This window comes from Euprymna scolopes, chromosome 34 (genome assembly GCF_053919585.1).
Source record: "Euprymna scolopes isolate OS-2025 chromosome 34, ASM5391958v1, whole genome shotgun sequence".
Taxonomy (NCBI): domain Eukaryota; kingdom Metazoa; phylum Mollusca; class Cephalopoda; order Sepiida; family Sepiolidae; genus Euprymna; species Euprymna scolopes.
Window position 1 is genome coordinate 41,448,478 of NC_136515.1, and position 12,931 is coordinate 41,461,408.

Consider the following 12,931-nt stretch of genomic DNA (forward strand, 5'->3'; position numbering starts at 1 on the left):
AACAGCACAAAAACGATTAACTGACTAAACAGAAACCAATTTGTTTTACTGTGACAAATAAGTTCTCAAAGCAAACGTTAAGATGACCTTCTTTCCAAGATTTAAGACTGAAAAAATCAGACACTGATCTTCTATTTTAAGTGTTTAGTCTTATGAACTTTGGATTATCTCCTCTCTTATAATCCAAGCTATAAAAGCTGCACGTCCCCCCTTGTCAAGTAAATGGGTATTAAGATTCTCTATTGAATAAGATATTACTAGACGGAATTTCTTGTCCTGTTTTCATTACAATTTGTTCAATTACGAATGGAACAATTTATGCGACCAGAGCGATTTATAACAGATAAAGAAAGCGTTTCGGCCACCAAGAGCTGGACACATTGACAGGAGATATTTACAAACTTCATCGAGTTACTACATTCAGAAAGACCGAGACACCCCATAATTAAGTGTGCGCTCTTTACCAACTACCTGTCTCACACAGTCAACGAAAGTATCTCAGATTGAGTTACCTATGAAGAAGCAATCGATGTACTGAAGGCTACATACATAAAACCCCAAAAATTAGATATTTTCTACACATCTACTTCGACTCGCCTACAAGAATCAGGCGAAATATTGGACCATTCCTTTAAGAGCGTTTGGACACTGGGCAAAGATTGCAACTTATGACGGCATTAGAGGCCGAACATCAACACCTTTTATATACCTTCATTAACGGCTTACGTAATTGGAAGATGGTCCAAAATAATCCAAAGGGCAGAAATCCGTGGAATAATTAACAATTGCCTTTTAGATTATTTTGGACCATCCTCGAATTACGCGATTCCCTTGCATTTTAATTGTGCGAATGGAAATTTCACTAACTTTCTTGGATTTGCATTTTGAATTTTATCGTCATTGGATACTTTACCTTTCATCAGACTGTCCATTCGCGTTAAATCACTTTTTTCTTCGCTCTATTTCCTATGCTTCACTTTTTGTTATCAAGTAACATCTTTGACTTACTTACAGTTTCATCAAATACTTTTGCAAGAAAAATCCGATCCCGCATTTTGCTAAATCCTACCCTCTGATGAGAAGGAAAGTATTTTTTCGAAACTCCGCGGATTAAGGACTATCCATTTATTTAATGTTTCCTTTTCAAAGTAAATAAGTTTTTAACTCTTTTTCAAAGTGTTTTTAACATGTTTTATTAACTATTTGCTGTATATATATATATATATATATATATATATATATATATATATATATAATTGATAAATATTTATAAGGAGTTTAGAATATTCAGTGCGGCCTTATCGTGAATTGGTTCGTCCTATGTGTCCTTTTATCAAATAGCCCTATACAACAGTGGGGAATCTTATGTGATCGCAAACTAGTAAAACTTGAAATTTTAATGCTAGATTTTCTAACGCTTTACGTTTTTCGCATGAAAATCACTTATAATACAATCTTCAATTATGGCTTAATAATATTTTTTAACTTTATTGTTTATGTTCATTTTCTTTAATTTATTTAAAAAAAAAATTTTTTTTACAAGATATAGGAATTCATCACAGTGCCATACTGCAGTTTTCTAATACATCTCGCCTTTGCCCGCGTGTCTTCTCATACAAACCCACATTACTTTACGCATTATATTAAAAAAAAAAGATTTGTGAAAAAATAATTTTGTTTTAAACTTGTTTCCTTTAATACTTGACTTTGAACGGTAATTACACATTTTAATGTATTTTGTCTTCATGAAAGGATGTAATTTATATTTACTTAACCTTCACCAATAAAATAACTGTGCTTCTCATCATTCAAGGTGAGCGAGCAGGAAAAATAAGTTAGCAAAATAAATAGATGTATTACACAAATATAAACGACCGTATTTATACAAAAAAATAACTATAAATAGTAAAACAAGAAACAACATTTTAAACATGTATCCTGATCGATTTAACTATTTATTGTATTTTTTGAAACGTAGGAAAACTTGGCTAAATATACAGTGGGTGTCATTTCAGAGCGAAATACGAAAAAGTAATTTCGATCGATTGACTCGTAGGTGGTTAGCGAAAGCAAAACGATTAACTCAAAATATAAGAGATACGCAATTTTCAATTTGCGCAGTTAGCAATTCATTCATTTTCAATAGAACAGATTATTTTATCGCTGGCATTAGTTTCCTCGATATATTTTAGTTTAAATTTTTTCTAGCAATACACTTGAAGTTTGATTACATCCTAAGTGAAAGTGATTTATTGCCACGGATTGGATTTAAGCATAGCATATTCAAGTTGTCAGTCCGTGTCGTTAGCCATTGTGATCTGCCACAACAGGCAATGAAAATAAAATTTAAGTCTTAAGCATTTAAGATTGATGTAGTAAGTGACCGACAAAGTAATCGTCTATAAACTAAATCTCACATGTCTTTTATAATGTGTATGTATGTATGTATGTATTTATGTATGTATGTATGTATGTATGTTTGCTTAAAACATTAGACAGAGGCGACATATTTTCACGAGATTGGTCTTGAACTCAACTTGGCACTTTCTACAGGGAGGGGCCGCTTTTTTCGCCGGTATTTTTGAAATTCATCTCCTCTTTTCGATATTCTAGCCTTAATTTAAACATATATCACTTCCAGTTTGGAGACGGGCGCAATAACAAAGACGTCACGATTTTTGTGAGAACAGAAGTTCGATGAATCAAAATAATACGTATACCCAATCCTCTTCTTAAATATTTAGAAACGTAAAGGAAATAAGTTAGAAGGCTGTTGAAAATGAACTCCAAAGTCCAATTTCCACTCTGCAAAAATACATGTTTTCCAATCGTAAATGCAGAAATACTTTACGGTAATCCTGCACAAAAAATGCAATCGTCGTATGTTTTTAAGAAAATAAGAAAATTTATACGGCATAATAACGTTGACACGTTACCTGATCAGTAGGAGAATAGGTTACTATGTAGGAATTCTAGGTGTTGTATATACTATTCGCTTATATCGACATTGGTTGCAGTCATTTCTGGAACTCTCTTAAACCCTGGACACAAGTAGTGCCGATCCAAGAGAGGTGTGATGAGAATTACACAATTACCTCCACGGTTACCGTTACAAGGATGTCTGTTGTCTATTGAGACTAAATTGAGGCATTGAAGGGAATGTAAAAAAAGGGTGTTTCATTTTATATGCATAATGCTCTTGAGAAGCGACGATATATGAGTGCCAACGAGGGACCGATACTTCACTTCAGTTTTCTACCCTTGAACAATATGGGATAGATCATGCAAGAACAAGGAATTTCTTCTTGTTGTTCTAATCCATGAGCAAATTCTATTCCTAGAACTGTCCGTATTTAGAACTCAATAACGTTGAACCAACCGGACCGGACTCATTATGAAATATTTTTACTCCAAACAGCCAATGAAAGGATTATTCGATATTTGCTGACAACTCTTTTATTAAAATAAGTCTATTAGAATGAATAACATTTTAAATAATATTAGGCTAATTTCTTTAATATTGGCTTTGATGGGTATTGAGCTCTTCAACTAAATATATTGTAAAGAAAGTGTGATGTTTTGCTGTATCAGAGTGTAAAGTTTAGTCAAAATAGGAATGTCCTTCCTTTCATCGGATTTTTTAAATATTTGTTTGGAGCATTTCCATACGAAGCTTACTAAAAACACTGTCAGACACATAAAGTATATTTGTGTAAGATAGCAAAGAACACTACCCAGTCATTTCTTTACCTGTGGTGAACAGACTCAAAGTACATTTTATACCTTGAGTTGAGCATCTTGTGAAGTGATACACGATATACCATTAGCGTATAAAGCGATGCTCTTTGTGTAAACAAATCGAGCTAAGGTATTTGGACGATGTAAAAACATCGTTAATTCACTACCCGCACAGCAACGTGATTGTTCGAAGCCTTGACTGTCATACGGGCGGTGGGATTTCGATCCTGGCTTGAGGGAGTTACTTGTCTAGCCACACTAATGAGGTGTGATATAGCGAAACAGTACTGTATATGGATGACTATAAATATATATATATATATTTGTTTTACACACATATGTGTGCATGTATCTATATATCTATCTCTCTATCTCTCTCTCTTTATATATATATATATATATATATATATTATTTCTGTTTGTGTCTCTGTGTGTGTAAGCGAGCGTATTTGCGAGCGTAATTCCGGATCTTGCAGGATAACAAACAATATATCCATGAGATTTTTACCCTATAAATATGTTTTGGCTATAAAGGTCATGTCTTTGTAGACATTTATTTCAGTCCGAGACGATATGAGCTGTCATTTTTGATGTGATCAGTAGACATAGGTGGACCGCATTCAGATTTTAAATAATTCTGGAACAATCTCCGTAGCAAAATATGAATGGCACAGCGTGAGCATTAGTCTTTTGCATGTGTATAAATACACTTTTTATATTGATTCAATGTATAGTAGTAATTTGTGCGTATGTGTGTGTGTGTGTGTGTAAATACGAAGATTACCCCAAATATAATGCATTTTTAACTAAATAAATATTAAAGAGATATGAAGAGTGTTGCCATACAAACGAGCGACAACTTTAATTTTCCAACAGAGTCACCATCTTTCTCAATTCACGTTTGCCAGCGATGAATATATTCCTCCTGTATCAGAAAACACGCTATGTGGTATACGTATATCTGTACGTGATGTTGCCAAGCTAATCAAAAACCTTGATTCCAGTAAAGCAACTGGCCCTGACGGTATTCCAATTATAGTACTCAAAAAACTTCAACCTGAACTAGCGCCCATACTAACAAAACTGTTTAAACGTTGTCTTAAGGAGAATAGTTTCCCATCTCCCTGGAAAATTTCATCAGTATGCCCTGTATTTAAGAATTCAGGTGATCGCTCATCCCCCTCTCAGTACAGGCCAATAAGTCTCCTGTGCGTCATGAGTAAGTTGCTAGAATCTGTGTTAAATACAGAAGTAATCAACCATCTCAACAAAAATAACCTTCTTAGTGACACTCAATATGGTTTCCGTTCTGCTAGATCTACAGCAGATGTGCTTACAGTTATATCGCATAGGATTAGCAAATCTCTCGATGGTGGCAATCTTTCTAGGGCAATTGCTCTTGACATATCTAAAGCCTTTGATAGGGTATGGCATAAAGGTTTACTTCATAAGATCGCTAGCTATGGTATAGCTGGAAATGTCTTCTCAATTATTAAATCATTTCTTTCTGAAAGGTTCATAAGAGTAGTAGTTGAGGGGCAAAAATCAGAAGCTCACAGTATTAATGCCGGTGTCCCTCAGGGGTCCATCCTGGGTCCAACTCTTTTCCTGATCTACATTAATGATCTTCCAAATCACATCCTTACATCATTTATAGACATTTATGCTGACGACACAACCATTTATGGTAGCACATCTAAGACAGTAAACGACCAAGTTCTCTCCAATTCTCTCTCCTCTGATCTTGAGCACGTAGTACAATGGGGAAAGGAGTGGCTGGTTACTTTTAATGCATCTAAAACCAAACTTCTCTCTTTACATCATCAACATTCTGAACCACATCTGGCATCAATTGAAATGAATGGCTCTCGTCTTCAGGAGGCCTCTAGTTTTGACAAGCTTCTGGGCTTGACCATCACTCCTGATCTTAAATGGAACACGTACATCAAATCTGTTGCCAAGGCCGCTGGAAAAATGGTGGGATCTTTCTATCGATCCGGTAAATATCTCACTGCTGATACTATTCTCTATCTATATAAGAACCAGGTACGTCCAAGGATGGAATACTGTTGCCACATCTGGGCAGGAGCTGCTAGAAAGGACTTTCCTGCCTTGATAAAGTTCAAAATAGACTTCGTAGCCTCGTAGGAGATGTCCTTTTCTCTTCGCTGTAACCTCTATCTCACAGAAGAGATGTTGCGAGTTTGTCTCTGATGTATCGTTATTTTCATGGAAAGTGTTCGACTGAGCTTCAATCTATGGTCCCCCCTCGCCAAACTTTCGCAAGAAACACTCGTCTAGCTGTGAACACTATCAATAATTCCCCCCACTCTTTATCTGTTCCTAAACCTAAACGTAGATTCCATGAACAAAGCTTCTTTCTTAGAACTGCACGCCTGTGGAATTGTCTTCCGTTTTGCTGCTTTCCGGCTGAGTACAATATGGTTGTGTTCAAGTCTAACGTAAATAAGTTCTTACCAAATTTTCATTACTAATGATTACTATATTGTCCAATTTCTACTGTACACTCTTTAACCCTTATCCTTGAGTGGCCTCTTGGCCTTGATAATGTGGTGATGCCTATGTAAAAAAAAAGAGTCTGATTGCGCTTCCTCGCTCACATTACTTCCGTCACTCTGAAATCATCTCGGAACACGGCTGACATTAGCTTCATTGGCTGTGTAAAAGTTCAATAGGCGCCGGTAAATATTAATCGATTTATTTTTTCTGCATGGAAGAATTCAATTAGGCATTACGTATAATTGCCCGGTTCAAACACTCCGAAATGTGTTACTTTGAACTGATATGTAAACACATTAATAGATTGGGTCAGGTTTAGTAGCTATGCGTATGAAAAGAACAACGTATTTATTTTATTTCACGTTGTCGAAATATTAAATCGTCTATCACCGTGTACAACAAATCACGTAGAGGTAAAATTTCGATTGTAATTTAGATTTGATATTAAAAATTATTTCTCTTAAAAACACGTTCTAAATAAAATTATAAATACTTATTTAACATCGAATATTGAATCATATTCTACATATATATATAGCCTTACGTAATATCTGTTGTGAAATAAAAGCACGTTTCACGATAAGAACAAACAGAGGAATAAAATTAGTTGAAATACAGACGACAGTTTTATCAGTTTCTGATAGACGACACAGAGACCAAAAACGAACATCGGGGGTACATAGAAAGCAGTTACGTTCTACATACCTACAAATAAAATCAAGAAGTTTTACAAAATCTCTTCTGATTGTTGGAGATATCGTTGAACTAAAAGAAATCTATAATATTAAGACAAAAAAAAATCTCTTTACACCATAGTGTTTCGAAGCAAAGCTTGTTAGCAGAAGGGAAGACAATAACAAGATCGTGTAGTCGGATTTGTTCGCACTCTGCATAATATGTGTAAACTAATATACTTTTTGTGTGGGGTAGTTGCTCAAGTGGCAGATACTCACCTAGCATGGAAGAGATTCAGGTTCGAGTCAAGACTTCGGATGTGTTCAACTGATAAGCCGAAATTAATTTAGTCTTTTTGCCTTTAATGGCCGTACGAGCTGCGACATCGATTAACTGTGGAAAGCTCACCCCTTTTTTTAACCAAGTAAGATCTGTGACTTACTTGTAGTTTCACTAAATACTTTTATATGCAAAATCCGATCCTGAATTTTGCTCATTCCTGCCCTCTGATGAGAAGGAGAGTATTTCTTCGAAACTCCACAGATTAAGGACTATCCACTTATCTTGTGCTTCCTTTTTTTAAAATTAAATATGTTTTTAACTCTTTTTCAAGATATCTTTTAACATGTTTTATTAATCATTTGTTCATATTATAAGCTCTATTTCCTTTTCGGTTTTATTGAGAATTTACATCTGGCTGAGTTTATTTTACTTGTAAATATTAACTCTTTAATATTTATAATATATTTTAAGTTTACCATTTTGATTACCTTGGTAAACTTATTGTAATTTTTATTTTATTTATATATATATATATATATGTGTGTGTGTGTGTGTGTGTGTGTGTGTGTGTGTATGTAAGTATAGGTTTCTTTCTTTTTCTGTAACTATTATTTAATTGATAATGTAATTTCCTATGTTAGTTTATACTATATCTTCTAAATAGATATATATATATATATATATATATATTTATTTAAATAAGGGAGTAGTCACCAGAATGTGTATTTTTTACATTATTTTATTATTCTGTGTCTTGGTTTTTCATTGAGAATTATGTTTGGATCATTGTAATAATGTTTTTAATTCATTGAAATCGTTTTTACGCGCGTTTCAGACGTTCTGTGAAGCGTCCTTGTCAGAAATTATTTTCAAATGTGTTGGAGATGTAAAAATGGCAATTTTCGTAGTTCATTTGAAGTGTTTCCAAGGGGTGGAGGCTTGTAAGTGTTTATTATTCATTGGTATCTCCAATTTTTATTACTCTTTTATTGGGCTTGTCGAGGCCGCTGACCTGGCTGTAGTCAATCTCTCTTTCTGCTAGAGTTTTTTTCTTTTCCTTTAGGGTGGGGTAGGGTGTGTGTGTTTGTGTGTGTGTGTGTGTGCGTGTGTGCGTGTGTGTTTTTGCTTTTATTGGTTTGAGAATGTGTATACTGTTTTATAGTATTATGAGGTTATTTGCTTCCTAGGAAGGTGACTGTGATCCGAGATCATTACTAATGTGTATGTGTGAGGAAGGGGGACCAGCTCTTCTGAAATACAGGTTGGGCTGCTTTCATTCTATTTTGATATTTATTTTTTGGATTCTTGGATTTTAGTATTGTGATTTTTCGTTTTAGTCTTTTCAGGTATTCTTTATATTATGTTTGTTTAGAAAGAGGGGTGTATTTAAAATATTATAGGGGATTTTTTAATGTTTCTATTTATTTTTCTCTCCATGTGTGTATGGCCAGACCCAGTATCGGTTCCTAGTGTGGGGAAGATTTTGTTCCCCAGAGGGGGGCAATTGGAGGGGGTATAGGTATGGGAGGGGGATGATAGAAGTGATGATAGTTGTTTCAGTCATGAGCGGGTTCTCCTCCACTGACTGAGGAAGGATCGAGGTGTTGGAACAGATATTATACTATAGTTCTAGGTGTTTCCTAGTGTTGTTGGTTTCGAGGTTAAGTAGGGTTGGCGTTGTTCAGTGTGTTGTATTAGAGATAGGGGTGGTAATCGTTCGACTGTGTGTGATCATACCCCATTAGCAGTCTAAAATATTGCAACATAATATATGCATGATAATATATTTTGCATATTTTTATAGCAACTAATCCAAAATCTTATTTAGACAAAAAAAGTAATTCATTAAAAATGCTTTTAAATATATTTAATTGGTTTATGTCTCTATACAAAAAATCGCGGTGGAGAAGGTAGGCTCTCTCTATCGTGCTAGAAAATTACTAACACCCGAAAGTATCCAGTACCTCTATAAGGCCACCATTCGCCCATGTATGGGGTATTGCTGTCAAATTTGGGCTGGTGCATCTGCTACTATTCTCTCGCTCCTATACTAGGTTCAAAAGAGAGTCGCCAATCTGATAGGACCTTAACTGGCATCTAAGCTTCAGCCTCTGTCCCATCGACGAAATGTTGCATCCCTCTGTCTGTTGTACAAGTATTTTAATGGTGAATGCTCTGGCGAACTGCAGACACTTGTGCCCCCGCGACATAGACACCTTCGACAAACCCGACAGACAGTTAAATCCCACCCCACACAGTAGAGATCCCTAGATGCAAAAGGTCTTTCTACTCCAGTAGTTTCTTCCTCAGAACCGCTAGTCTCTGGAATTCCATCCCAGGTCTCTGCTTCCCCAACTGTACTGAAATGCAGAAGTTCAAGTGTAATGTGAACTGACATCTTGCTGCCCAAATCCCAACAGAGTACCTAGTAGTTGTTGCCCCTGATATTAACCCCCTACACCAAAGTGTCAATGTGCCTTGTTTGGGGTGAAAATGTAATTAAAAAAAATGAATATTTTTCTTTTTATACTGTCATCCTCAGTGCTCCTAAAAAAATAGGTGCCCGCTGCCAGAGAAAAGGAAATATTACAATCTGAATTCATTTAATATTTTTATCATTATATACGGCATCTTTTTATTCAATTAGTGGTTTTATTAACTCGCATAATAAAAAATCGTGGGATTTTTGAATCACGCGATTTAACCGTATGGCATAATAAGATGTCCTCGATATTGATTGTGCGTTTAATTTACATGCAAATCTAGGATGAATGTATAGAAAAGCATTAAGTTAGCTATTCACACTTTTTCAAGGTTTACATCACGTGATTTGTATTAAGTTAGCTATTCACACTTTTTCAAGGTTTACATCACGTGATTTGTATTAAGTTAGCTATTCACACTTTTTCAAGGGTTACATCATGTGATTTGTATTAAGTTAGCTATTCACACTTTTTCAAGGTTTACATCACGTGATTTATATTAAGTTAGCTATTCACACTTTTTCAAGGTTTACATAACGTGATTTATATTAAGTTAGCTATTCACACTTTTTCAAGGTTTACATCACGTGATTTATATTAAGTTAGCTATTCACACTTTTACAAGGTTTACATTACGTGATTTATATTAAGTTAGCTATTCACACTTTTATAAGGTTTACATCACGTGATTTGTATTAAGGTAACTATTCACACTTTTTCAAGGTTTACATCACGTGATTTATATTAAGTTAGCTATTCACACTTTTACAAGGTTTACATCACGTGATTTATATTAAGTTTGCTATTCACACTTTTTCAAGGTTTACATAACGTGATTTATATTAAGGTAGCTATTCACACTTTTTCAAGGTTTACATAACGTGATTTATATTAAGGTAGCTATTCACACTTTTTCAAGGTTTACATTACGTTATTTATATTAAGTTAGCTATTCACACTTTTTCAAGGTTTACATCACGTGATTTGTATTAAGTTAGCTATTCCCACTTTTTCAAGGTTTACATCACGTGATTTATATTAAGTTAGCTATTCACACTTTTACAAGGTTTACATTACGTGATTTATATTAAGTTAGCTATTCACACTTTTTCAAGGTTTACATCACGTGATTTATATTAAGTTAGCTATTCACACTTTTACAAGGTTTACATCATGTGATTTGTATTAAGGTAGCTATTCACACATTTTCAAGGTTTATATCACGTGATTTATATATCAGGTTATATCTGAAGAGAATCGTGTTTACGTATTAATCACGGCAGGACAACGCGTCAAACAGTAAACAACTCGGAATATGACGTAACAGAGTGCGTTTTAAAGTAAAGTGAAAACGTTTGTACACCAGTCTTTCAAGTGAAGCGATACGAATTAGCCATGCCCAATTATATAGAATAATTTAAAGTAGCTAAAGACTCGACACATTTTCCTGCACGTCACTCATTTTGTAAAATTACCAAGTTAAGGTTAAAAAATAAAGTACTAGCTTCTTTAACATTAGTCAAATAAATGCCTTTGAAAAACTTAGCGAACATCTACATGTGTTATATTTTCATAAAACGTGATAAAAAGAATGTAAAAATCCCGTATAAACTCAGCATAAGTGTATTATTTGTTGTTGAGGATGCTACACTACTTAACGATGCAAAAAATATAAGCATGCTTACTAATATTATATTCGACTTATATAATATAAACAGCATTCTGAAATAACCTTATTGAAATTCTAGAAATAATATATGAAATTTTAAAAATCAAATGACCTTGTAACTGGTGTTATAACCCAACATCCGGTTTACGACTTACGGTTACGCATACGTACATGAACATAACCCCATAACAGTGTAAACAAATAAACACAAATCGCTCGACCGATTTCGTTTGAACAAACGGATGTCCTTAGAAAAGCGAATATCTTAAATTTACTGAATAAAAAACTTCAAGATATGGGAAGCAAACGAAAAACTTGATTACAAATAATACGTATAATCATCGCCCTGTCTCATATATACGATATATATTATACTAAATAATAAAGGCAACAATAAAACGTATTGTTTTGCTGTGTACGTTTTCAGCCTCTCAATTTTTCCGCGTTTAAATTATTCAAATAAACAATTGTTAATAACTTCTTCTTCTTTTACATTGTTCATTTCCGTATTACGTTTATTTTAACGCAATTTTCTTACTAATAAATCTATTTAACCGTTGACAACCAAAATAGCATTTTACAACGGCGATTTACCCACCATTTTCGCCCTTTTTAAAAAAAATATTCTCCATTTTTTAATATACCTTTCTTAAAAAACAGTCATACATTTTCATGTACACTACCAACATTAATAAATAACCGCGAATATATGTTTTATTAAAATTGCGTTACAAATAACTAATCAAAGCGACAATAAAACGCATTGTTTTACTGTGTACGTTTTCGGCGTCCCAATTGTTTTTTTTTTTCGCGTTTAAATAAAAAGATATATCAAAATTTGAATTTAACTTTAAGTGCTATTGTATCTGTTCAGTGCACGTTTACCTATAAGTATGGCAAACCACTTATAATTCAATAGCTGTAAGATTTTTTTTCAAAAACAAACAATTATAAACAGAACGACTCCTAGAAATCTATGTATATTCTTTTTTCATTTTTATATACCTTCATAGAAATGTTTCTGTTAAGTCACAAAACAAACCCTGTTTTCTTTACGTCACAAATTAATTCCATACCTAATATAACATCCTGACCCAACGCACATATATAGCTTTCCTTTATATAATGAATTCCTCAAGAAATGAGCCGGCTTTTTCTTCTAAATAATTAAATAAAATAGCTACCCTGCTCGAAGGAAAGCCTTGTTAAGTCCCAGAAACTTTATAATCTTTTTTAAATTTTAGATATATTGTTATGTTGGGTCATTTGGTTATGATCACAGCGTAGTTTGGTATATTGTGGCGGCCAATACCAAAGATATGAACGATTATTATTGATTTGGTAACTGTTATGTTGAAATTTTTATGCAGAGAAAATGTTTTGAAAATGAGGAAGGTACGACTAATATATTTATGTTAAAATCTATCGGTGCAAATTGTACTTAGATTCAGGAATGTCATGAAAGTAAATATAAGAAATATTTTTGTAAAAAAATATATGTAGGAATTGAGTGTTTTAAAAAAAATCAACAATGGAATTGGTAATAGAGAAAGAGTAGGTTTTG